At 44.6% G+C, this 27746-nt stretch overlaps 1 protein-coding gene across 1 annotated transcript in view; it reads right to left on the reverse strand.

Annotated features, from left to right (window-relative positions):
• The window catches only part of LOC141213666 (tyrosinase-like), a 202394-nt gene extending 196511 nt beyond the window's left edge, over positions 1-5883 (reverse strand). The window contains exon 1 of the mRNA XM_073665263.1: positions 5715-5883. The gene's annotated coding sequence lies outside the window, so the exon portion shown is untranslated. The remainder of the gene's footprint in view (positions 1-5714) is intronic.
• Between the last annotated feature and the right edge of the window lie 21863 nt (positions 5884-27746).

The raw sequence follows: 27746 nt of genomic DNA on the forward strand, positions 1-27746 counted from the left end.
TTCAACGCCATTACTAGTTATACCATATCATGTACGGGAAAACAGGAAAAAAATTCCAAGTGCGGTAAAATTGCAAAAAAAGTGCAATACCACAGTTGTTTTTTATTTATTTTTTTTACCACGTTCACTGAATGCTAAAACTGACCTGCCCTTCTTATTCTACAGGTCATTACGAGTTCATAGACACCAAACATGTATAGGTTCTTTTATATTTAAGTGGTGAAAAAAAATTCCAAAATTTGGTAAAAAAAAAATTAAAAAAATAGCGCCATTTTCTAAGACCCGTAGCGTCTCCATTTTTCATGATCTGGGGCTGGTTGATGGCTTATTTTTTGCGCGCCGGGCTGACGTTTTTATTGATAACATTTGGGGTAGATCCGATGTTTTGATCACCCCGTTATTGCATTTTATTGCAATTTTGCGGCGACCAAAAAACGTAATTCTGGCGTTTAGAATTTTTTTCTCGTTACGCCGTTTACTGATCGGATTAATTCTTTTTTTATATTGATAGATCGGGCGATTCTGAACACGGCGATACCAAATATGTGTATGTGGGTTTTTTTTATGTATATTTTATTTTGAATGGGGCGAAAGGGGGGTGATTTAAACTTTTATATTTTTTTATTTTTTTTATATTTTTAAAAACTTTTTTTTTTACTTTTTGCATGCTTCAATAGTGTCCATAGGAGACTAGAAGCAGCAACTATCCGATCGCCTCTGCTACATACAGGGGACGAGCAGGTCCCCTGCATGCAGCAGAAATGGTCCTGTGCTATGAGTGCCGACCACTAGGTGGCGCTCATAGCGACAAGATCATGACAACCACAGGCGTCTGCTGCAGACCCTGGGTTGTCATGCACGCCCATCGGCGACCCGCGATCACGTGACGGGGTCGCCGGTGGGTGGGGCTTATGACGCGCTACCCGGAAGCGCGCGTTAAATGTCGCTGTCGGAGATTGACAGCGGCATTTAACATGTTAACAGCCACGGGTGGATCGCGATTCCACCCGCGGCTCTTGCGGGCACATGTCAGCTGTAAGAATCAGCTGACATGTGCTCCGTTCAGTGAGGGCTCAGCGCAGCAGCCCTCACTGAACGGGGGGATCGCAAATATGCGTACTAATACGTCCCCGGTAAGTAAGGGGTTAAATAAATAAATACATAGAAAATAAAAAATAATAAATGTTAATAATAATAAAAAAGGCACCAAACCCAAGCGCGATATAGACTGAAAACCTACAAGAAATGCTGCAGCCAAAACTAGTACGAATCAATATAAATTTTAAGCTGGTAAAATACAATTGATAAAAAGAAAAGTGAAGGTTTGCGAGAACGTGTGTTGGGGCTCGCGTCATTCCAGCAGACGGAAGCTATGAGTAAGGTGCTGTTCTGCAATTGCCTCTATTATGTGGTCTTACTTTATTTAATATTTATCCTATTTTCTTATTCACTGCATATGAATTGTTTGGCATCAGCTACTTTACTTCTATCCTATTATATTTATCATATTGCCATCCACCCTGGTTCCTCTTTATCACTCTAACCCTCATATCATTATAAATATATCTACTGGTGCTTCTCACAAAATTAGAATATCATCAAAAAGTTAATTTATTTCAGTTCTTCAATACAGAAAGTGAAACTTCTATATTATATAGAGTCATTACACACAGAGGGATCTATTATATAGAGTCATTACACACAGAGGGATATATTATATAGAGTCATTACACACAGAGGGATCTATTATATAGAGTCATTACACACAGAGGGATCTATTATATAGAGTCATTACACACAGAGGGATCTATTACATAGAGTCATTACACACAGAGTGATCTATTATATAGAGTCATTACACACAGAGGGATCTATTATATAGAGTCATTACACACAGAGGGATCTATTATATAGAGTCATTACACACAGAGGGATCTATTATATAGAGTCATTACACACAGAGGGATCTATTATACAGAGTAATTACACACAGAGGGATCTATTATATTGAGTCATTACACACAGAGGGATCTATTATATAGAGTCATTACACACAGAGCGATCTATTATATAGAGTCATTACACACAGAAGGATCTATTATATAGAGTCATTACACACAGAGGGATCTATTATATAGAGTCATTACACACAGAGGGATCTATTATACAGAGTAATTACACACAGAGGGATCTATTATATAGAGTCATTGCGCACAGAGGGATCTATTATATAGAGTCATTACGCACAGAAGGATCTATTATATAGAGTCATTACACACAGAGTGATCTATTATATAGAGTCATTACACGCAGAGGGATCTATTATATAGAGTCATTACACGCAGAGGGATCTATTATATAGAGTCATTACACACAGAGGGATCTATTATATAGAGTCATTACACACAGAGCGATCTATTATATAGAGTCATTACACACAGAGGGATCTATTATATAGAGTCATTACACACAGAGCGATCTATTATATAGAGTCATTACACACAGAGTGATCTATTATATAGAGTCATTACACACAGAGGGATCTATTATATAGAGTCATTACACACAGAGCGATCTATTATATAGAGTCATTACACACAGAGGGATCTATTATATAGCGTCATTACACACAGAAGGATCTATTATATAGAGTCATTACACACAGAGGGATCTATTATATAGAGTCATTACACACAGAGGGATCTATTATATAGAGTCATTACACACAGAGGGATCTATTATATAGTCATTACACACAGAAGGATCTATTATATAGAGTCATTACACACAGAGGGATCTATTATATAGAGTCATTACACACAGAGGGATCTATTATATAGAGTCATTACACACAGAGGGATCTATTTCAAGTGATTATTTCTGTTAATGTTGATGATTATGGCTTACAGCCAATGAAAACACAAAAGTCATTATCTCAGTAAATTAGAATACTTTATAACAACCGCTTGAAAAATGATTCTAAAATCTGAAATGTCTGTTCAGTAAATGCCTCAATACTTGGTCGGCTCCTTGTGCATCAATTACTGCATCAATGCGGCAATGTGGCATGGAGGGATCAGCCTGTGGCATGGAGGGATCAGCCTGTGGCATGGAGGCGATCAGCCTGTGTCATGGAGGCGATCAGCCTGTGGCATGGAGGGATCAGCCTGTGGCTGCTGAGGGGTTATGGAAGCCCAGGTGGCTTTGATAGCAGCCTTCAGCTCGTCTGCATTGTTGGCTCTGGGGGTCTCATCCTCCTCTTGACAATACCCCATAGATTCTCTATAATAGATCCTCTATGGGGTTAAGGTCAGGCGAGTTTGCGGCCAATCAAGCACAGTGATACTGTTGTGTGTAAACCAGGTATTGGTACTTTTGGCCGTGTGGACAGGGGCCAAGCCCTGCTGGAGAATGACATTTCCATCTCCATAAAGCTTGTCGGCAGAGGAAGCATGAAGTGCTGTAAAATGTCCTGGCAGACGGCTGCGCTGACTTTGGTCTTGATAAAACATAGTGGACATACACCAGCAGATGACATGGCTCCCCAAACCATTACTGATTGTGGAAACTTCACACTAGACCTCCAGCAGCTTGGATTGTGGCCTCTCCACTCTTCCTCCAGACTCTGGGACCTTCAATTCCAGATGAAATGCAAAATTTACTTTAATCTGAAAACAACACCTTGGACCACTGAGAACAGTCCAGGTCTTCTTCTCCTTGGCTCAGGTAAGACGCTTCTGGCGTGGTCTATTGGTCATGAGTGGCTTGACACAAGGAATGCGACACTTGTAGCCCATGTCCTGGATACGTCTGTGTGTGGTGGCTCTTGAAGCAATGACTCCAGCAGCAGTCCACTCCTTGTGAATCTCTCCAAAAATTTTGAATGGCCTTTTCTTAGCAATCCTTTCAAGGCTGGGGTTATCCCGGTTGCTTATGCACCTTTTTCTACCAAACTTTTTCCTTTCACTCAACTTTCCATCAATATGCTTGGATACAGCACTCTGTGAACAGCCAGCTTCTTTAGCAATGACCTTTTGTGGCTTACCCTCCTTGTGGAGTGTGTCAGTGACTGCCTTCTGAACATCTGTCAAGTCAGCAGTCTTCCCCATGATTGTGGAGCCTACTGAAACAGACTAAGGGTCCTTTTTAAATGCGTAGGAAGCCTTTACAGGTGTTTTTTGTTAATTATTCTAATTTACTGAGATAATGACTTTGTGTTTTCATTGGCTGTAAGCCATAATCATCAACATTAACAGAAATAAACACTTGAAATAGATCACTCTGTGTGTAATGACTCTATAGAATATAGGAGTTTCACTTTTTGTATTGAAGAACTGAAATAAATTAACTTTTTGATGATATTCTAATTTTGTGAGAAGCACCTATATATATATACAGTTGTGCTCAAAAGTTTACATACCCCGGCAGAATTTTTGCTTTCTTGTCCTTGTTTCAGAGAGTATGAATGATAACAAAATACTTTTCCTCCACTCATGGTTATTGGTTGGGTGAAGCCGTTTATTGTCAAACTACTGTGTTTTCTCTTTTTAAATCTTAATGACAACAAAAAACATCCAAATGACCCTGATCAAAAGTTCACATACCCCAGTTCTTCTCCCCTCTAACATCAATGACAACTTGAAGTCTTTTGTGGTAGTTGTGGATGAGGGTCTTTATTTTCTCAGATGGTAAAGCTGCCCATTCATCTTGGCAAAAAGCCTCCAGTTCCTGTAAATTCCTGGGCTGTCCAGCATGAACTACGCGCTTGAGATCTCCCCAGAGATAATATATTTATTATTATCTACCTCATTCCTCCTGCTGTGTTCTGTCTTCCTCCTCTTGTGTTCCCCTATTTTAATTAACTTTTCTTTTTAGCAGTTGTATGCTACAAGCTTAATAACATTTATATTGATTCCTACTCATTTTGGCTGCATCATTTCTTGTAGGTTAGACTGTGAGCTAGGAGTAAGGACTACGAGGTCAGAAATGAGTCAGCCAAAAGGCAATTTCTTCCTCATTGACTATGGCAAAATGTTTTAAAAAATGTCAAAAATAAGCAATTATTTCAACAAGTCCACTTTAGTGTGCCAGAGCCGTTCTCTGCTCTCACATATCATGTATAAAATAAAACACATGACAAATACTTTCTTTAATTACACTTATTAATGATTATGATTCAAAATATAATATCCAATCCAAAAGATATAGACACAAAAATCTTTTCACATAGGTGCGCACCGCTACCTTAAATTGTCATTGCATTCAATCTTGCATGGTGAGATACTGTGGCGGAGGATCAAGATGCCCAGTTGTGTGGGCATCTTGATCCTCCACCACAGTGTCTCTGCATGCGGGATTGATTCCTAGGAACTCACAGCAATTACAATTTAAGGTAGCCGTACGCATCTATGTGAAATAATATTCATATCCATATCTTATGGATCGGATTGTATATTTTGAATCACAATCAATAATAATTACAGGTGAGTAAAGTATTGGTCGGGTGTTTTATTTTACACAAGATGTTTGTAATATCAGAAGAAATAAAAGCTCATGTGATTTTAGGGAACAGTGTGCATGAAATTTGAATGGAAATCCAAGGAACCATGTCATATGAGAATAGAAGAGATAGATACACAGGTATATTGATAGATTATTTGACTACTTAATCTAACTATCCTATACATCTGGCTTCAATAACTGCACCGTCTTACCTCTCGTAGAGCAGATCTGGGATCCTCAGCCTCCTGCTATCACACGGCATCAGTGAAAGTCCCCAGTTTATAAGCTGCCAGGGTGGGGTGACAGGTGTGTCTCGGCAGCATGTAGACCCGCTCCCACCGCTTTTCTCTCTTCCTTCTGTTCCTGATGCGACTTGAAGCTTCTGCTGCACATAATTGTGTCTGTGAGACACGCTCATTTAGTCAAGTTATTGCTCTTCCCATTATCTCTTCTCTCACTGCTTTTAAGTCAGATTAAAGTGCAGATTCTCATAATTATCCCTCACAGTTTATGAGACACCTATCATGCTACTTTGATTTGAAACAATGCAACTGAAATGACGGATGATGAGAGTTCAAGTGTTTTATAGTCTTGAAACCACCACACACCCCACTTTCACATTCCTCTATTAGGGAAACTCATTGTAGAGACAATTAACCAAAAAAGGGTCTCAGTAAAAGTGTATCCAGATTGGAATACCCCTAGAGATTGAACTCAAGTGATGACCAGTGTTACTCTACACTCTACCCTTATATTATCCAGTCTGCAGTACCCTTAGGTAGAGATTGGCTTCAAGTGATTAATAGTGTTAATCAACCCTTATATTATCCAATCTGGAGTACCTTTACATACCAACCCCATGAGATGACCAGCATTACTCCACTCTTATTTTATCCAATCTGGAATCTGGAGTACCCTTAGATATGGCCTCATAATATGAGCAACATTACTCTACCTTTATATTACAACTCCTCAAAAAAATAAAGAGAACACTAAATGCCACATCCTAGATATCACTGAATGAAATATTCCAGTTGCAAATCTTTATTCATTACATAGTGGAATGCATTGAGAACAATAAAACATAACAATGATCAATGTAAATCAAAATGAATATCCAATGGAGGTCTGGATTTTCAATGATATTCAGAATCAAAGTGGAAAATCAAATTACAGGCTGATCCAACTTCAGTGGAAATGCCACAAGACAAGGAAATGATGCCCTGTAGTGTGTGTGGCCTCCAAGTGCCTGTATTACCTCCCTAAAATGCCTTGGCATGCGTCTGATGAGGCGGAGGATGTTCTCCTGAGGGATCTCCTTTCAGACCTGGATTAAAGCATCAGTCAACTCCTGGACAGTCTGTGGTGTTTAGTGTTGAGCCACCCCCGTAGTGTTCGAGTTCGGTTCGGTTCGTCGAACACCCGTGTGTTCGCCGAACTGTTCGTCGAACTGTTCGTCGAACACCTTCGAACACCGTTAAAACCAATGGCAGGCAAACAAAAACACATAGAAACACATAGAAAACACCTTCAAAGGTGTCCAAAAGCTGACAAACTGCTCAGAAGACACAACTAACACATGGAAAAGTGACAAGTACATATAGTCATGCGAAAAGAAAAGAGGTGGAGGAGTAAAAGGAGGGGGAGACACAGATATAGGCATGTCATGCCCTTCTAAAATCCAAAAAGTGAGAAGCCGAGACGGCCAGTCCGCTCCTGCCCGTGCCACCTCCGTGTCGCCGGGTTTGTGCCAGAGACGCGGTGAACCTTGACGGCCAGCCCCCCTCTCCCAATACTGGTGCCTGTCCGCTGGTGGGTCGAGAGAGCCCCCCTGTGGTGGAGGCAGCTCTAAGCTTTTTAATTTAAATTGTCCCTCTAATTTGAATGAATACACTTTAAATCCATTTACAAGGATCTATTGGAGGGCAAGTCTCATGCCAGCAGCCGCGTAATTCCAGCTCCAGTAGCGTCCACTAAAGCTGCTGCAGTTAAAAAGCTTTTATAAGGATCGAGCTCGGCTGTCCACCGCAAGGCATCCTAGTGCCAGTCCCAGCCCCTATGCCTTGGGGTGCCTCCTGATGCTCTTCACTAAGTAACCCGTGGTCCCGAAGCATTTCCTTTGAAAAAATTAAGTGTCCAAACTACAGGTGGTGTAGCTTGCTTAACAGCCGGGATAATCCGCTGACTAGCAGACACTGCTACTAGGCACAAAGTATTTCCTGGGCTAGATGCAGTTAAAAATTTGTAAGTAGATACTCTCGTTGGATGCTAAGAAAGCATTCCATAGAGTCTCCTGGCACGCCATATATGATTCTCTTAAAAAGCTTGGGGTAGGGGTCTAGGGGACCCTTTTATAGCCAAAATCACGGCCCTGTATCACAATACGTCACCTAGGCTGAAGATAAATGGAACTGTAGCACCGAGGGCTCGGTTGCTACAGACGTATTGCACCTCACCCAGAGGTGTGATATCTCACTCTCAGATAAGGATGGAGTGTGGATCAGGACCCGACACCTGCATGCATTACACCACATTGCCGTGGGGCAGGGCGACCAATATGCCCCTGAGATGGGCACGACAGTCCCTGTCCCTGGCTGGAGTGGGGGGAGGGAACACTGAGGAAGGGGAACCCTGCAGTGCAGGAGCAGGGAGGAAGCAGTTCCTGGGTGCATTGATAAGGGAGTATAAAAGGTGGGCACCATCTTAGTTCAGTGCAGAGAAGTCTGAGCAGAAGTGGCAGGGAGCAGGGGCTCTGCATGAGCTCTGCTCCGGAGGCGGGCCTAGTAACAGAGGCCCAGGCCTGCAAGAGGGAGAAGGAAGGAAGAGGAGCGGAGAAGGCTCCAGGAACGAGGAATGAAGGGATCCCAGGGGTGCGGACGGGCGAGTCGCCACCGCACGCCCGAATCCACCTGCGTGGAGGGATCAGGCCAAAGGGGGAGACCGGTCCCCGAACTAGTGGAGGCAGGAAACGACCCTCAGCTAGAAACCGGAGGCTCTGACATTTTATGTGGCGCAGCCCCTTGCTCCACCCGCTAGGAAGGCACCACATAGGGTCAGGGAAACTGGCGCCAAGTTTACCAAGAGGAGGCCCGAGGCAGCCGGACAGAAGTGTTGGTAAGAAAGGCCAGACAAAGGACACACAAAGGGGGTCCTGTGAAGCGCTCCAAAGTTATCTGGGAGTTGTCTGAGCCCCTCACCTGGTGAGCACAGTACGACGTGGGCAGCCGTTACCTGCAGACGTGGTCTGGATAATAAGAACTGTGAGTAAAGGCCCTGAACTGCATCACTGACTCCGTGTCGTTACTGCTGCTGCCCTGCACCATCACCCCCATCCTCCGCATACACTGCCCTGAGGCTATACTCCTCCCGTGGGGAGTTATGCTACGCTCTGCTGCACCCACAACACCAGCCTTAGCGGTCTGCCCTGTAGCGGCGGTTCACTCTGACCGCAATCCACGGGTGGCGTAGTCGGACATTTAAACATCAAAACCACATAAATAGTTCCGCCACTGGTTTGACCGCCCTGAGCCACGGAACCGGATCGCCGCCACGAAGACTACAACCACCAGCATCCACCAAAAAGGGTCCGGCTCCGGGTGTCCCAAGGCCCAGGGGGTGCGTCAGAACATTTTCATCACCTTTCACAATCACCAATGGGACAAGGCAGGGATGTCCTCTGTCCCCTCTCTTATACATCCTAGTGACGGAGCACCTGCTCTCATCAATTCGCCATAACCCCAATATTAGGTGGATTGAGGTGGGAGTCACCGAGTACAAGTGCTCTCTATTTGCTGATGATGTCCTAGTATATATCACTCAATCACATATATCCATCCCTGCTGTTATGGCTGAAATAGATCACTTTGTTACATGGTAAAATTTTAAAATCAATGCAGCGAAGTCTGAGGCCCTCGATGTCTCCCTCCCCAAATCCATATAGGATTCCATCCAGTCCAACTTTCCCTTTGCCTGGCCCTCACAGGGTATCAAATACTTAGGAATTCCTATTCATAGAGACCTCTCCCATCTATGTTATCTTAATTTTGGGCCCTTTATTGAACAATTCCATACAGACCACGGTTGGCAAGTTAGAACTGTAAGATTCACTACGTGAACCACTGGTGTTTTGTGGAAAAGCACATGTACACCGCGTTCCAAATTATTATGCAAAAAGTGTTTAGGAGTGATAAGGGAAGAATTTGTTTGTTTGTCAGTTAAACTCATTGATGGTGATGTGTGTCAGGGCTCTTTATATCACTGTAAGCAATTGCAGACACCTGTGCTAATTAGTTTGGCAGGTGTGTCCAATGAAAGGCAAGACTACTTAAGAAGGCTCTCTCACATTATTAAGCAGCCTACATTTTCTGCCAAAATGGGAAAGAAAAAGGATGTGTCGGCTGCTGAGAAGCAACAAATTGTGGAGTGTTTAGGTCAAGGCATGACTACAATCAACATTGTGCGATGATCAGGATGAAGTGTCTTGGCAATCAAGAAGTATGTACTGATTCACAGTACACACGTGTGCGTGCTGATAAGGGCAAATTGAGGACTCTTTCCTACAGGCAATTACGTCAGGTTGAAAGAGCAGCGGCAAAAAAGCCTTGTCATAGCAGCAGACAAGTTTTTGAAGCTGCTTGTGCCTCCAACGTCCCCCGAACAACAAGATGCAGGGTCCTTCAGAGGTTTGCAGCTGTGCATACGCCATCCTGTTGACCTCCTCTATCCACTTCACACAAGCAGAAACGGCTCCAGTGGGCCAAACATTACATGAAGACTGATTTCAAAACTGTTTTGTTCACGGATGAGTGCCGTGCAGCGCTCGATGGTCCAGATGAATGGAGTGGAGGATGGCTGGTTGATGGACACCCCACGCAAACACGGCTACAGCGCCAACAAGGAGGAGGTGGAGTAATGTTTTGGGCTGGAATCATGGGGAGAGAGATTGTCGGCCCCTTTAGGATCCCTGAAGGCGCTAAAGATGAACTCCATAATGTATGTGGATTTTCTCAAACAGCACTTCCTGCCATGGTTCAAGAAGAAGAACCGTGTATTTCACAGCAAGATCATTTTTCTGCATGATAATGCACCATCTCATGCTGCACATAAAACATCTGCATCTCTGGCTGATATGGGCATAAAAGGGGACAAACTTATGGTGTGACCCCCATGCTCCCCTGACCTCTACCCCATTCAGAACCTTTGGAGCATCATTAAAAGGAGTGTCTATGATGGCGGGAGGCAGTTCACATCTAAGCAACAGCTCTGGGAGGGTATTCTGTCCTCATGCAAAACAATTGAAGCAGAAACCATCCAAAACCTGACAAATTCAATGGACGAGAGAGTTCAGAAGCTCCTTTCGAACAAGGGGTCCTATGTGAAAATGTAACATCACCTAGAATAAAGTTTTGAGTTGAAAACTGTTTGATTTCAGTTTCTAACAACCTGCTAATGCTTATAATTTCAAAAATGACCATTTTTTTGGTCTTTATTAAAATGAAAAGGTTGATCGAAAAGTTTGGGGGATCTAAGAGTGTGGCAACCCAGTAGTCATGATTACTTCGAATTCTGACAATATGAGGGTCATGCTGCAGGTAGTGCAGCAAGAAGGCACTTATGTGTCTTGCGCATCTCAGAGCCCCAAAATTATTTTCCGGGCTAGATGCAGCTAAAAATTATTTTTAATTTTAAATCTGGTGAAGCTTATTATAGATGGCCTAATAGGATCAGTGCTGCACACTGCTACAAAGCCCAAATTATTTTCCAGTCAAGATACAGATAAACATGATTAGTAATTTGAAAGCTTAAAACGGTTGGTAGGGTGATTTTAACCAATCATCAAGCTTTTACTCTCCCCAGGATGACACAGGGGTAGAAAAGTCGTTTCGGATCCATGATTTGTTCATCTTTATGAACGTGAGTCTGTCTACATTATCAGTGGAGAGCCGCGTGCGCTTATCTGTCAGCACACCACCAGCAGCGCTGAACACACGTTCAGACAGAACGCTGGCTGCGGGGCATGACAAGATCTCCAAGGCGTAAGTGGCTAGCTCCGGCCATTTATCCAGATTGGAAGCCCAAAAAGAGCAAGGGTCCAGTGACACAGTCGTGGCTTCAATGTTTACTTGGAGATACTCCTGTACCATCGTCTCTAGGCGTTGACTATGTGTCAGACTTCTTGTCTCCTGTGGCCTTGCAAAGGATGGGCTAAAAAAGTGGTGAAATGATTCCGCAAAATTGATGTTACCAGCAGATACTGTGGTTCTGTTACGGTTTGAGTGCTGAACACTTGACGGTCCCACGGTTGGCAAGTTGGAACTGTGAGATTCACTACGTGCACCACTGGTATTTTGTGGAAAAGCACATGTAAGATTCTGCAACAGTCTCTGCTGATACTCCTGCATGCGTGCATCCCTTTCTATGGCAGGAATAATTTCTGCAAATTTACTTTTGTACCGGGGATCTAACAGTGTGGCAACCCAGTAGTCAGGATTATTTCTAATTCTCACAATTCGAGGGTCATGTTGCAGGTAGTGCAGCAAGAAGGCACTCATGTGTGTTGCGCATCCAGGAGCACCAAGTCCCTGTTGTGTTGGTGGCGAGGTAACAATCATGCTTCCTTCCTCTGTCCTCTCCCCCCAACCTCGCACAACAGAAATGTGATCAAGGTCTCCCTCATCTGATGAGTCTTCCATCAGTTCGTCCTCCACTTCTTCCTGGGCTCCTGCACCTTCCTCACTAGTTTGGCTGCTACCATGCGCCCTGGTAAAATCATCTCCCCCACCCTCACATGCCTGCCGCCCTGGTGCTGCCGACCGTCTGGACCTTGCAGATGTTAGCCCTTCCGCATACAACTCCTCCTCCTCTACTTCCTCCACCTCCTCTTGTGCCACCACCTGACTCCGAATTCTGTTTAACATGTGCTCCAGCATGTAAATCACCGGAATAGTCATGCTGATAATGGCATCGTCAGCACTAAACATCTTCGTCGCCATTTCAAAACTGTGCACAAGGGTGCATAGGTCCCTGATCTGAGACCACTCCTCCAGCGTGATTTGCCCCACCTCTGAATCTCGTTGGCCCAGGCTATACGTCAGAACGTATTGCACCAGGGCTTGTCGGTGCTGCCACAGTCGCTGCAACATGTGCAGAGTTGAATTCCACCGGGTAGGCACATCGCATTTTAGCCGGTGAAGTGGCAGGCCCAACGACTTCTGTAGAGATGTAAGTCGCTGAGCTGCGGGATGCGAACGGCGGAAGTGAGCACACAGCGACCGTGCCCTCTGCAGAAGGCCATCTAGTCTGGGATAGTGGGCTAAAAATTGCTGGACAACCAGGTTCAACACGTGAGCCATACAAGGCACGTGTGTGACATTGCCCCGGCGAAGGGCCGCACCCAGGTTTGCAGCATTGTCGCACACGGCCTTCCCTGGTTTCAGGTCCAGTGGAGACAACCATTCATGAAATTGGTTCTCCAGAGCTGACCACAACTCCTCAGCTGTGTGACTCACATTTCCCAGACATTTCAATGTAAAAACCGCCTGATGACGTTGAGCCCTACTGCCAGCATAGTAAGGAGGTGTGCAGGATCCCTTCTGCGCAGTTAGAAAGCTTGTGGCATGACCAGACAGGCTTTGGGTGCAGGTGGAAGACCGAGAGGAGGTTGAGGAGGCAGAAGCAGTGGAGGAAAAATGACATAAAGAGGATTGACGCACAACTCGTGGGGACGGCAAGACTTGGACAGCAGCCCCTTGTCCTGCTGTCACCATAGTTACCCAGTGCCCAGTCAGCGACATGTAACGCCCCTGTCCATGCCTACTCGTCCAAGTGTCTGTGGTGAAATGCACCCTGTCACACACAGAGTTTCTCAAAGAAGCGGTGATGTTGTGTGTTGAGAAGTAGTGCCGACTGGGCATCTGGTACTGGGGCACTGCGACGGACATAAGGTCTCGAAAATCCTCTGTGTCCACCAGGCGGAAAGGCAGCATTTCTGTAGCCAAGAGCTTGCAGATGGTGAAATTCAACCTCTTAGCTTTCTCATGGCTAGGAGGAAATGGTCTTTTACTTGTCCACATCTGAGGGACCGAGGGCTGGCTATTGTGCTTAGACGGGGTTGATAAGGGTGTCCCCGGCAAACTGCCGGTCTGTGAGGAAGATGCAGGCGGACATGTTAGGTTGCCTTGATCCAAAGGTGGTGCTATCGATGTCGGACAGCGCTCAAGACCAGCTGGTGTTACCACCTCCAAAGAAAATGATGACCTGCCAATCACGCTGGCTGTTGCGGGTAAAGAGGTGGCAGGTCTGCGCCCCAAAACAGGTGTGACTGCTGTCCCCCCAGTCACAGAGGATGAAGAGGCCGCGGATTCACAAGATATGGCAGACGGTGGTTGGCCCGGCCGGCTAGACCGCATTGTAGCACACTGAGCTTCCCACTGCAACTTATGCTTCATGTCCATGTGCCGGTTCATGCATGAAGTACTCAAACTATGTATTTTTTGGCCTCTACTTAGCTTTTGCTGACAAATGTTACAGATAACACGAGTTGGGTCATCTTTATCGATCTGAAAAAATGCCCAGGCTATGCAAGGCTTAGCACCCATGCGACCTGAAGAGCCACCACGACTTGTGGTGAGAGGCAGAGTTGTGTTTGAGGATGCAGTTGTTGACGTGCTTCCAGTACTACGTCTCTGTCCAGGAAGGCGCAACCTGACCTCGTCGTCACTAGCATCTTCCTCCACCTCCTCTGCTGACCTCATCTCTTGGCTGACTGTGGGTTGACAGTAAGTGGGATCTCCGACCTCATCATCATCACCCTGTGCGTTATCACACCCGTCGTCCTCAGAGCCAACCTGTTCCTGCCCTGACAAAAAACTAAAGTTGTCGCTCCAATCAGGTATTTGAGTCTTATCATCGTCTTCCTCATTGTCTCCACCAACAGGAGTTACAGTTTGGGAATGAGGGTCTACATTATGGTCAGAACCTTCTGCGTCTGGTCCTGGATCCGACTCATAAAGATTCTGGGCATCAGTGCAGATCATTTCCTCGTCTGGATTCACAGAAGCGCTGGAGTCGACCTCTGATTCCCAGGCTATAGTATGAGTAAACAGCTCTGCAGACTCAACCATCTGTTCTACCTCATACTCAGACGGGCAGCTGGAGATTTGGGAGCTGTGAGGAAGCAAGTGCGATTTGGGTGACACCTTTGAGGACTGGAGTATTTGTGATGTTGAAGTTGATGTGGAGGAGAGCCCACTTAAAGGAGCACTTGATATCCGTTGAAGCACCTGCTGTTTTTGTGCCTCATCTGGAATTTGTAGCGATTGGCGTGGCCGTAAGAAAGGGATCTTATCACATTGTCCGCTAAAAGAAGTAGACATTTTAGTTTGGCTGGAAGATGGTCTTTCTTCTGCACCTACCCCACGGACACAACCTTTTTTCCCCTTCCCAACACGCCTATTCCCCTTTCCACCAGCAGCAGGCCTTTTTCCACTCATTTTGGTGGTTAACTAATTCACAACTCTGGAGTTGTTTGCACAAAAAAACAATGGATGGTAACCGAGCAGATCTGAGTGGCCAAACTGTGGTATTAGGCCAAAACTATTGGCTGGGTTAGATGCAGAAAAAAATTATTTTTAATTTGCAACCTGATGGAGGTCAGTATAGATGGACTAATAGACCAAGTCCCACACACCGCTAGAAGCCCAAATATTTTTTCAGAGCTAGATGCAGAAATTTTTTTTATTCAATTTGCAACCTGATGGAGGTCAGTATAGATGGACTAATAGACCAAGTCCCACACACTGCTAGAAGCCCAAATATTTTTTCAGAGCTAGATGCAGAAAAAAATTATTTTTAATTTGCAACCTGATGGAGGTCAGTATAGATGGACTAATAGACCAAGTCCCACACACCGCTAGAAGCCCAAATATTTTTTCAGAGCTAGATGCAGAAAAAAATAATTTTTAATTTGCAACCTGATGGAGGTCAGTATAGATGGACTAATAGACCAAGTCCCACACACCGCTAGAAGCCCAAATATTTTTTCAGAGCTAGATGCAGAAAAAAATTATATTCAATTTGCAACCTGCTGGAGGTCAGTATAGAAGGACTAATAGAACAAGTCCCACACGCTGCTAGAAGCCCAAATATTTTTTCAGAGATAAATGAAGAAAAAAATTATTTTTAATTTGCAACCTGATGGAGGTCAGTATAGATGGACTAATAGACCAAGTCCCACACACTGCTAGAAGCCCAAATATTTTTTCAGAGCTAGATGCAGAAAAAAATTATTTTTAATTTGCAACCTGATGGAGGTCAGTATAGATGGACTAATAGACCAAGTCCCACACACCGCTAGAAGCCCAAATATTTTTTCAGAGCTAGATGCAGAAAAAAATTATATTCAATTTGCAACCTGCTGGAGGTCAGTATAGAAGGACTAATAGAACAAGTCCCACACACTGCTAGAAGCCCAAATATTTTTTCAGAGCTAAATGAAGAAAAAAATTATTTTTAATTTGCAACCTGATGGAGGTCAGTATAGATGGACTAATAGACCAAGTCCCACACGCTGCTAGAAGCCCAAATATTTTTTCAGAGCTAGATGCAGAAAAAAATTATATTCAGTTTGCAACCTGATGGAGGTCAGTATAGATGGACTAATAGAATGATGCAATGCCCAAAAGATTTTACTTCACTAGGTGCAGTAAAAAAATTGGTATTCTATACACAGGTGGTATATCTTGCAACACAGATAGGCTACTCCACTGACTAACACACTCTGCAATAGGCCAAAAAGGATTAGCTTTGCTAGATTCAGCCAAATGCTGTGAAAAAAACTTGCACAGCACTGGCACAGACCTGCCTGGCAAAAACTGATAGGAACTGATGTAACCTAGTCCTGAAAAGGACTCCAATTACAATTAGTCTTTACTCCCACAATCTATCTATTTAAGAGCACAGACCTGCCTGATAAAAGTCGTAGGAAATGCTGTAACCTAGTCCTTAAAAGGACTGCAATCACAACTATTCCCTACTCCCAAGCTATCTGTATATTTGTGCGAAAATTGGCTTGAAATTAACAAGGTATAGCGCACACAGCAACAGCGGTGCCGTCTAACACGCAGCTGCAGCAGTGAGAAAATGGTGGCGACGGGGAAAATGGCTTGGTCTTATAGGGCAAGGACATGTGACATACACTGCCAATCACACATGCCCTTGCTTGTGTGAAAAAAAGCACTTCGCTCCGTGTGTGCGCTGCTGATAGGCTGACAGATTGCACCTCCCCACTGCAAATGCGGGAAAGAGAAAAAAAAATGGAGATCTTCATTGTTCCTGCAGAGATCCATCCCCTGCCCCTCCCCCCGCCCCGCTGTACACTCAAACTGCGTATTAACATTAATTTTCATCATTACTGAGAAAAAATCCAGTTATGATTTTGGTGCACGAACAGTTATCGAACATAACCTCGAACAGCCGAATTTTTCTCAAATTGTTCGTGTTCGCCGACCGGCTCGAACACCGCCCAAAACAGCTCGAATTTGAGATTGGCGAACAGTTCGAGTAGAACAACGCTCATCTCTAGTGGTGTTATGTGGCATTGGTGGATGGACCGAGACATGATGTCCCAGATGTGCTCAGTTGGATTCAGGTCTGGGGAACGGGCAGGCCAGTCCAAAGCATCAATGCCTTAATCATGCAGGAACTGGTGACACACTTCAGCCACCTGAGGCTCAGTATTGTCATTCCTCCGAAGGAACCCAGGGTCCACTTCACCCACATATAGTCTCACAATGCATCTGAGGACCTCATCCCGGTACCTAATGGCAGTTAGGTTACCTCTGGCTAGCACATGGAGGGCTGTGCGGCCCTCCAAAGAATACCTCCCCAATCCATTACTGACCAACTGCCAAACCAATCATGCTGGAGGATGTTGCAGGCAGCAGTAAGTTCTCCACGGCATCTCCAGACTCTGTCACGTCTGTCACATGAGCTCATTGTGAACCTGCACTCATCCGTGAAGAGCATAGGGCGCCAATGTGGAATATGCCAATCTTGGTGTTCTCTGGAAAATGCCTATCGCCTTGCATGTTGTTGGGCCTCTTTCAAACCAGTAAAACTGGAAAAAACAGTACCAGAGATATCCATGTCCATGTGTCCATGTATGTGATACATGTGGCAACCATGTGCTGCCCGTGCGCCGCATCAGTATCACACATACTGGTGGTGGTAATCAGCGGTACAGTTAACGCTGTTCCCAAGCTCAGAGTGCTGAATGCTGCCCTCATCATTGTCCCTTGCCGGCCCTGCTCCAGCAAACGGGCCCCTGTCCTCTGCTGAGCTCAGTGAGCGATGTCCTGTCACTCACTGAGTGCAGCTCTGGGGCCAGCTCACTGGAGCGAGTCATTCTCCCCGGCTCCTTGGCGTCAATGGTCAGGTGGATTACAACGGGGGACATCTTCTGACAGGTGAGTATAAGGATTTTTTTATTTTATTCTTATTTTTACACCAGTACACAGCGGTAGCAGAATACTACTCTCATCATTTTCTCTTGCGAACGCTGATCGCAGCGCAAGCAGGGGACAATGATGATAGATGCCTGCAGCACCTGGTGCTTGGGAACAGCACAAAGAGTACCGCTGATTCCCAGGCACCAGTACGTGTCACACAGATGACACATGGATGTTATCCATGTGTCATCACTGTGCATGTGTGCGGGACATTTTTTGGCCTGTGCTGTGAGAAAAAAATGGGCATGTCAGCATGTTTCACCCTACGACCCATTGTCCATGTGATACACGCATGCCGCTAGGTTCAGATAGGGGTGAAACAGGTTACATGAATTCTTTGGAATCCTGGGGGAACCGTTACTCAGGGTGACCATAGACCAGGTGCTGCAGCTTCTCTCAGGCACACAGGGGTATTGACCCTCAGGCACAGACACGTAGGTTGTTCCACTTGCTGACCAGACACACTTGACAAGGGTTATCATAAAAGGTAGAACAGTAGCATTTAATAAGAAGCCACACAGCCAGTGTAAGTTAAGTCTTATGAGCAACAGGCTCCAGCGACAAACAGTACAGTTTCCTTAGCAGCACAGCAGTTCACAGTCTTCCCAGTAGTACAGGACAGCACAGTTCTAATGCAAAGGCACATTAATGAACACAGCATTCTTTACAGCACAGTGAGATGGAGGAGGGGGGAGGGTTTGCTGAGGGAGATGATCCCTGTAGCACTATTTCTTCAAGTCCTTATCTTTCTGCCTGACAATACTCTGCACTGCTAGTTCAGGAACTCTACCTGACCTGTGCTTAGCTTTACTCCTGACTTGAATCCTTTTCACTTGCAGGCGGACTTCTGTGAGATACAGAACACACACACCATCTTTCTCTTCGGCTCCAGCCAGACAGTAAACAACTTCCCCACAATCCCCCTGGGGCTCTGCTAAAACACTCCCCTTCTCCTGTGACTGTGTTAACCCCTCTAGTTGCTGGATGCTTCTGGAGCACAACACTTCCTGTCTCATGTGCTTGTGTCACTTCTAATAGTTGCTGAATGCTTTTAAAGCAACAGCACTACTTCTGCATGTCACACTCTGCAACAGCACTACTTTTGCATGTCACACTCTTCCCTCCTTTTTGAATGTCGTCCTCGACATTCGTCTTAATTGTTCAATCTGACCAATTCTGAGACAGTGGTGAAAGTTGGATAACTTTATATACAAATTGGCATTGTGAATTTCGTATAACGTTCATAAACATTAATAACAACCTAATCTTACGACCTTTTTCTTGTAGGATGCCTGTAACAATTAACACTATTAACCCCTTTACCCCCGAGGGTGGTTTGCACGTTAATGACCAGGCCAATTTTTACAATTCTGACCACTGTCACTTTATGAGGTAATTACTCTGGAACGCTTCAACGGATCCCCCTGATTCTGAGAATGTTTTTTCGCGAAATATTGTACTTCATGATTGTGGTAAAATTTCTTCGATATCATTTGCGTTTATTTGTGAAAAAATGGAAATTTGGCAAAAATTTTGAAAATTTTGCAATTTTCAAAATTTGAATTTTAATGCCCTTAAATCAGAGAGATATGTCACACAAAATACTTAACAAATAACATTTCCCACATGTCTACTTTACATCAGCACAATTTTGGAACCAAATTTTTTTTTGTTAGGGAGCTATAAGGGTTAAAAGTTGACCAGCGATTTCTCATTTTTCCAACAAAATTTACAAAACCATTTTTTTAGGGACCACATCACATTTGAAGTCACTTTGAGAGGTCTTTATGACAGAAAATACCCAAAAGTGACACCATTCTAAAAACTGCACCCCTCAAGGTGCTCAAAACCACATTCAAGAACTTTATTAACCTTTGAGGTGCTTCACAGGAATTTTTGGAATGTGCAAGAAAAAAATGAACATTTAACTTTTTTCACAAAAATGTTACTTTAGACCCAATTTTTTTATTTTTGCAGGGGTAACAAGAAAAAATGGACCCCAAAATTTGTTGTGCAATTTCCCCTGGGCACGCAGATACCCCATATGTGGGGAAAAAACACTGTTTGGGCGCACGGCAGGGCTCGGAAGGGAAGGAGCGCCATTTGACTTTTTGATTGCAAAATTTGCTTGAATAATTAGCGGACGCCATATTGCGTTTGGAGAGCCGCTGTGTGCCTAAACATTATAGTTCCCCCACAAGTGACCCCATTTTGCAAACTAGACCCCCCAAGGCACCTATCTAGATGCATAGTGAGCACTTGGAACCCCCAGGTGCTTCACAAATTGATTCGTAAAAATGAAAAAGTGGAAAAAAAAACACTTTTTTATTTTTACGGATTAATTTGTGAAGCACCTGGGGGTTCCAAGTGCTCACTATGCATCTAGATAGGTGCCTTGGGGAGTCTAGTTTCCAAAATGGGGTCACTTGTGGGGGAGCTCCAATGTTTAGGCACACAGGGGCTCTCCAAATGCGACATGGTGTCCGCTAACAAATTGAATGGAAAATCGGCTCAAATTGTTAGCGGACACCATGTTGCGTTTGGAGAGCCCCTGTGTGCCTAAACATTGGAGCTCCCCAACAAGTGACCCCATTTTGGAAACTAGACCCCCCAAGGCACCTATCTAGATGCATAGTGAGCACTTGGAACCCCCAGGTGCTTCACAAATTGATTCGTAAAAATGAAAAAGTGGAAAAAAAAACACTTTTTTATTTTTACGGATTAATTTGTGAAGCACCTGGGGGTTCCAAGTGCTCACTATGCATCTTTTTATTTGCTCCCCAAGGTTCACAAGGACCCCCTATGCCCACCAGGCAGACCCATAGTATCTGGGATTGGGGGTCTTTGTGAACCCGCCTGTCAATTCATTGATTTCTATTTGCAACAATGCGTAGAAACTCTGCCTTCATTTGTGAGAGATACTACCGATGTGCTGAGGAGATTGGAGGGAGTTACATTGGATGATGACATGTGGTTAGTCACCTGCGACGTGGAGTCCCTCTATACGTCGATATGCCACGACCATGGGATCAGGGCCGCTAGAATTTATTTGAGTATGACTAACTTGGAACCCGATTTGACTACTTTTATCGTCTCACTTTTACAATTTGTTTTGACACATAATTTTTTTGTATTTAAGGACCGCCCCTTCCTTCAGCTCCAGGGGACTGCGATGGGGGCCACTTGTGTGCCCTCATACGCCAATCTCTTCCTGAGGCTGTGGGAGAGGGATGTGGTCCTTAGTACACCTGGCCATGATCACCTGATCTCATGGTCACGGTATATCGATGATGTACTATTTATCTGGCAGGGCTCCGCATCGCAGCTTGACAGCTTCCTTAACCTGCTCAACATAAATGACATCAATGTTAGACTCACTTGGAAATACAGCAAGACTCGGATTGACTTCTTGGACCTATTGATTACTAAGTCCCTGGACGGCACCATAAATACTGACATTTTCAGAAAAGAGACGTCAGCTAATTCCCTCTTACACTTCGAATCTTCGCATCCACCCAATCTGAAGAAATCCATTCTAATTAGTCAGTACCTTAGAGCACGTCGTATCTGCTCTGATGATCTAAGATTCTGCGAACAAGTTCAGGAGCTATCCATTAGATTTAAGGATAGGGGTTATAAACAACGGGATATCTGTAGGGGCTTTAATCGCGCCAAAGGAACCGACAGAAAAACTCTCATTATGGGTCAGGATAGGAAAAAATCCCCTGCAACGTTTGTCCCCCCACGATTTATTACTACCTTTAATTCAAAATGGAAGGAAATACAAGACATTCTATCAAAACATTGGTCGATATTGCGGACCGACAGGTGTTTACAATACGAACTTCCTAAACACCCTTCCATTACATGGCGCAAATCACGTACACTGGGGGACATACTTTGCAGAAGTCATTACGTGCCACCTAGAAGTAGGTTTCTTTTTGATGGTCCCGGTCCACCTTGGGGCTGCTTCTCTTGTGGGAAATGTTCAGTGTGCCAATATATTCAGAGAACGAAATCCTTCTCTAATTCCAAACACGATAAAGACTTTAAAATCGTTCATCACATCACATGTGAAACAGAGGCTGTGATCTATCAAATTAGATGCCCCTGTGGTCTCCTATATATAGGTATGACCACTAGGGCCCTAAAAATCAGGATTCAAGAACACATCCGAGATATAAATAATGCTGTTAGTTGCAAGGAACCCCAGATATTAAAGACCATCCCCAGACATTTTTTTGATTACCACAATTCCAACCCTAAGGGCCTTAAGGCCTGTGGCATAGATCACGTCTATATGGGGATTAGGGGTGGGAACACCAAGCAGAAACTCCTCCAAATGGAAACAAAGTGGATGGTTGTACTGGATACGGTTGTCCCCAACGGCCTCAATGAGGCAATAAGTTTCAAATCTTTTCTCTAAATTCCTCTTCAGTGCTTTAGTGTTTTTAATCATTATGTTTTAGGTGTGTTTAGTGTCCTGTCTTGGATTTTCATTATGTCTATCTGATCTTCTTTAGAGCTGGTACTTTATGCTGTCACACTTCTTATTGCTGCTGGGAGAGCGAAATCTACTGTATGGAAAAATGCATGAGCCCTTGGACCAGTCAACACGTCTGAGCAGCCCGTATAGGATGAGCATACATAAAGAGGACCTTCTCTCTCTGCATTTTATGGGAGGAATTCGACACATTATTTTGCTCTTATGTATGAACTAACTACGTCCCTATGTTTGGACCTTTCCGTTTTTACGGGGCAGCACGGATATAGCGTACCCTCTTCATAATATGGCTTCTTGCAAGTATTCCTGCATGACTACACACGGGTGGTTTGTTAATATAAACGGGGCATGTTATGGCACAAGTTCCCTTTAATATATGTATTATCCCATGCGTGTGATGTGAATATGGTTATGCAAAAGTTATGATTTGGGCAAAATAATATGTATACCTGCTCATTTTTTGAGCAACTATAATGCACATATTTAATATATTGAGAGTATGGTTATCTGTACAAGATCAATTATATTCTATGGGGAAATATATTGTAACTAGTGTGAGATTCGATGACCACCCTTCATGCTGGGTTGAACATCTCATCATTTATGAATTATTATATCATATATGATTAAGTGACGCTTTTAAAGGATTTTTTCTGTTACCATATGGAATTTGTTTCGTATTAAGTACATTTTATTTACTTTCAACACCTATGCCTTTATAGCTCAAATCAATTTAGTTTCATTTTATAACTTTATAATTATATTGATACAGATTGACATATCCCAGCAGGTCGTCACCAGATCTCTACCACTCCCGTAATACATGGTAAAACTTAATTTTTTGTTACCATTATCCCCTTTCTCACACAGAATATTTACACCTCATAGGTCAGGCACATACACTATCTCCATTCATCTTTTCATTGCATTCTCCCTCTAGCGCAGACGCGCACCCGATCATGCGCTGTCCGTGTCCTGCGGCGTCGCCGGCCGGGCGGGTTGCCGGGGAGACGAGGGGGATGACGCATGTCCTCCCCCCGTCACTTCCTGTGACCGCCGGCTGGCTGCGCCCCGGGGCAGGACATCATGACGCGTAGCGCGTCGATTCGCTATAGTCCCAGCTCCACTCACATATATGGCTCCTATTCTTAAATTTACACCACGCCTCCTGACGAAGCCAGAAGGTGAAACGCGCGTCGAGGCTGCACGGGGTTTCCTTTCTCATCGGAGCACCATGACACAAGGTAATGCTGGCAGTCCATAACTTTGGCTGGTTTTGCATTTCTAACATAGAGGGGCTTTATTTGGTCGTACATGTACGGTCATGCATCATGCTCTTATTTATATATTTTTCTGTATTATGTTCACTTTTTGGCATGATAACTAGCCGTGCAATTATAACGTAGTTTAATTTATGCCCCGCATTGACATCTTTTACATGCTCTGTCTCCGGTGGTAGGAACCCATTGTGTCTCTTTGATCTTTCGGGTACACAAGTGATCTCATTACCCCCCATCTAACTATTTTAACAGTCTTTTCTTTTTTCCAAACCTTTCTTTGACACTGTTTTTTGTTCTTGTGATTATGTACTATTGAAAATAAAATGAATCACTTTTGCATTAACTGACTCCACAGTTTATTCAGTTCCCTGCTTTTTGAGACACATTATTGTTTATATTAGAGATTTGGGAATGATAGCTCTTTTTTGGTATACTCATTGATTTGGGTGGTGGTCACCTTGAGTGACATTTTCTATAGGTTTATATGCATCTAGATAGGTGCCTTGGGGGGTCTAGTTTCCAAAATGGGGTCACTTGTGGGGGAGCTCCAATGTTTAGGCACACAGGGGCTCTCCAAACGCAACATGGTGTCCGCTAACAATTTGAGCCGATTTTCCATTCAATTTGTTAGCGGACACCATGTCGCATTTGGAGAGCCCCTGTGTGCCTAAACATTGGAGCTCCCCCACAAGTGACCCCATTTTGGAAACTAGACCCCCCAAAGCACCTATCTAGATGCATAGTGAGCACTTGGAACCCCCAGGTGCTTCACAAATTGATTCGTAAAAATGAAAAAGTGGAAAAAAAAACACTTTTTTATTTTTACGGATTAATTTGTGAAGCACCTGGGGGTTCCAAGTGCTCACTATGCATCTAGATAGGTGCCTTGGGGAGTCTAGTTTCCAAAATGGGGTCACTTGCTGGGGAGCTCCAATGTTTAGGCACACAGGGGCTCTCCAAACGCGACATGGTTCCAATTTGTTAGCGGACACCATGTCACGTTTGGAGAGCCCTGTGTGCCTAAACATTGGAGCTCCCCCACAAGTGACCCCATTTTGGAAACTAGACCCCCCAAGGCACCTATCTAGATGCATAGTGAGCACTTGGAACCCCCAGGTGCTTCACAAATTGATTCGTAAAAATGAAAAAGTGGAAAAAAAAACACTTTTATTTTTACGGATTAATTTGTGAAGCACCTGGGGATTCCAAGTGCTCACTATGCATCTATATAGGTGCCTTGGGGAGTCTAGTTTCCAAAATGGGGTCACTTGTTGGGGAGCTCCAATGTTTAGGCACACAGGGGGTCTCCAAACGCTACTTGGTTCCAATTTGTTAGCGGACGCCATGTCGCGTTTGGAGAGCCCCTGTGTGCCTAAACATTGGAGCTCCCCCACAAGTAACCCCATTTTGGAAACTAGACCCCTCAGGGAACTTATCTAGATGTGTGGTGAGCACTTTGAACCCCCAAGTGTTTTGCAAAGGTTTATGACGCAGGGCCGTGAAAAAAAAAATATTTTTTTTTCCACAAAAACGCTCTTTTAGCCGCAATATTTTTATTTTCACGAGGGTACTAGGAGAAATTGGACCCCAAAAGTTGTTGTGCAATTTCTTCTGAGTACGCTGATACCCCATGTGTTGGAGAAAACTACTGTTTGGGCGCATGTCAGGTCTCGGAAGGGAAGGAGTGACACTTTGGAATGCAGACTTTGATGGAATGGTCTGCGGGCGTCATGTCACGTTCTCAGAGCCCCTGATGTGCCTAAACAGTGGAAATGCCCAACAAGTGCCCCCTTTTTGGAACGGATATCTGATTTTTCAATTTTATAATGTAGTGTTATACGCCAGTTGTGTAGGACAACTTGACAAACACTACACAACTGAAGTATGACAACCTGACGAACACTACGTCAGCTGTGTAGTGTTCGTTAGGTTGTCATACGTCAGAAATTTATTCAGTAGTCCATGGAAGTATGGTACCTTTTGAAGCAGTCTTTCATGCAGAGGCCAGGTTTGTCGGGGCAGGTGTCACATTGGTAAATAGTGTCCTTGTGTATTCCCCTTCGGTAACACAATCGGCACTTCTTTTGTGACTTACCTTTTTTTCCACTGTGAGGGATCTGCCCCGGGAAATGCTGGCCCGGTACAATTCGAGGTCCTTCAGTTCCAGAAGTAGTGGGGCCCGCTCTGCCACCACTGCCAAATATCAGGGCCTTGATAACTGTCTCCTGGAAGTGAAGGTACAACGCAGAAGTCTGGCCTGCACATTTTGACAGAAGGAAAGCGTTGTGCATTGCCATCTGAACAATGTGCACGGCCAGCTTCTTATACATACCTTGGCCTTTCTCAAAGCACTGTACGGCTGGAGGACTTGATCGGAGAGATCAACTCCCCCCATGTACTTGTTGTACCCCACTACACAGTCTGGTTTGGTGACCTGTGTAGTGGAACCTCTTACAGTGCTGAGGGTGCTGCCATCACCATGTATGGTGGTCAAGAGAAGGACATCCCTCTTGTCCTTGTACTTGACCACCAACAGGTGGTCGCTACATTGGGCTTTTCTCTCACTCCTTCTGAGCAGCTGCCCAATTAGCGTCTTTGGGAGGCCTTTCTGATTTTTGCGGACAGTACCGCAAGCTGCTGTATGTCGCGCAGAGAGGGACTTGAAGAGCGGGATGCTTGTATAAAAGTTATCCACGTACAGGTGATAACCTTTATCCAGCAGTGGGTGCACCAAGTCCCACACAGTTTTCCCACTCACTCCCAGAACAGGTGGGCATTCAGGGGGTTCAATCCAGGAGTCCTTCCCTTCATAAACTCTAAACTTGTGAGTGTACCCTGAGGTACTCTCACAAAGTTTATACAGCTTGATCCCGTACCTGGACCTTTTACTGGGCAGGTACTGCCGGAATCCAAGCCACCCCTTAAAAGCAATTAAGGACTCATCCACACAGATGTCCCTTTGGGGCACATACACTTCAGCAAACTTGTTGTTGAAGTGCTCGATGACCAGCCGAACTTTGAAAAGACGATCAAAGTTCGGGTCATCGTGTGCAGGACACCTTGCATTATCTTGGTAATGCAAGAACTTGTGGATGGCCTCAAAACGTGTCCGGGTCGTGACCATTCGGAACACTGGAGTGTTATACAAAACGTCAACACTCCAGTATTGCCGAACCTCTGTTTTTTTCAGGATGCCCATATGAAGGACCAGGCCCCAAAACTTCATCATTTCTTCTGCGTCTACAGGAGACCAGTTAGAAAATGATGAAGAGGGGTTTTGTTCCAAAAACTGATGAGCATACAAATTAGTTTCACCCACCATGAGGTTTATAAAATCCTCAGAGAAAAAGACTTTGAAAAAGTCTATTTCTGTGAGGCTGGTAGTGTCAAACTTGATTCCTGATTCCGCCACGAAATCAGGAATCAGTGGCTCAAAATTTTCGGGGGGCGAGGTCCATATGGGGTCAGTAGTGGGGGGCGCTGGAACATCTCTCCTGCGACGACTGCGGGGAGGTCCAGCAGCACCTGAGAAGGAAGAGGAGGACGATGAGGTGTCAGAAAAGTAAAGAAATGTGTGATCCTCGCCCTCGCTGTCAGTCTCAGTGTCGGAGGCAACAATAGCGTATGCCTCCTCCGCTGAACAGCGAGTTCGGGATGAGCCGGCCATTTTTTTTTTCTCGTGTATGTGGTGCGTGTGTGTCAGTACTTTATTTAGAGTGTGTGTGTGTCAGTGTGCTTGGTGTGAACTTTTTTTTTCTGAGAAAAAAAGGAACTACAGTAGGTGGTGCAAACAGCAAGCACGAGTGCGGATCGGTGAACTATGTCACCAATCAACTCTCGGCAGCTGCTGGGTGTGTGCGCGGATGTGGTGCAAAGGTGGGGGGGGGAGAATTGACAGGGACAAAAAAAAGTCCTGAAAAGCAGCGAGCACGGACGTTGATCAGTGATGTAGAC

Source organism: Phyllobates terribilis, unplaced genomic scaffold (genome assembly GCF_046119375.1).
Source record: "Phyllobates terribilis strain yellow unplaced genomic scaffold, ASM4611937v1 Scaffold_205__1_contigs__length_3507201, whole genome shotgun sequence".
Taxonomy (NCBI): domain Eukaryota; kingdom Metazoa; phylum Chordata; class Amphibia; order Anura; family Dendrobatidae; genus Phyllobates; species Phyllobates terribilis.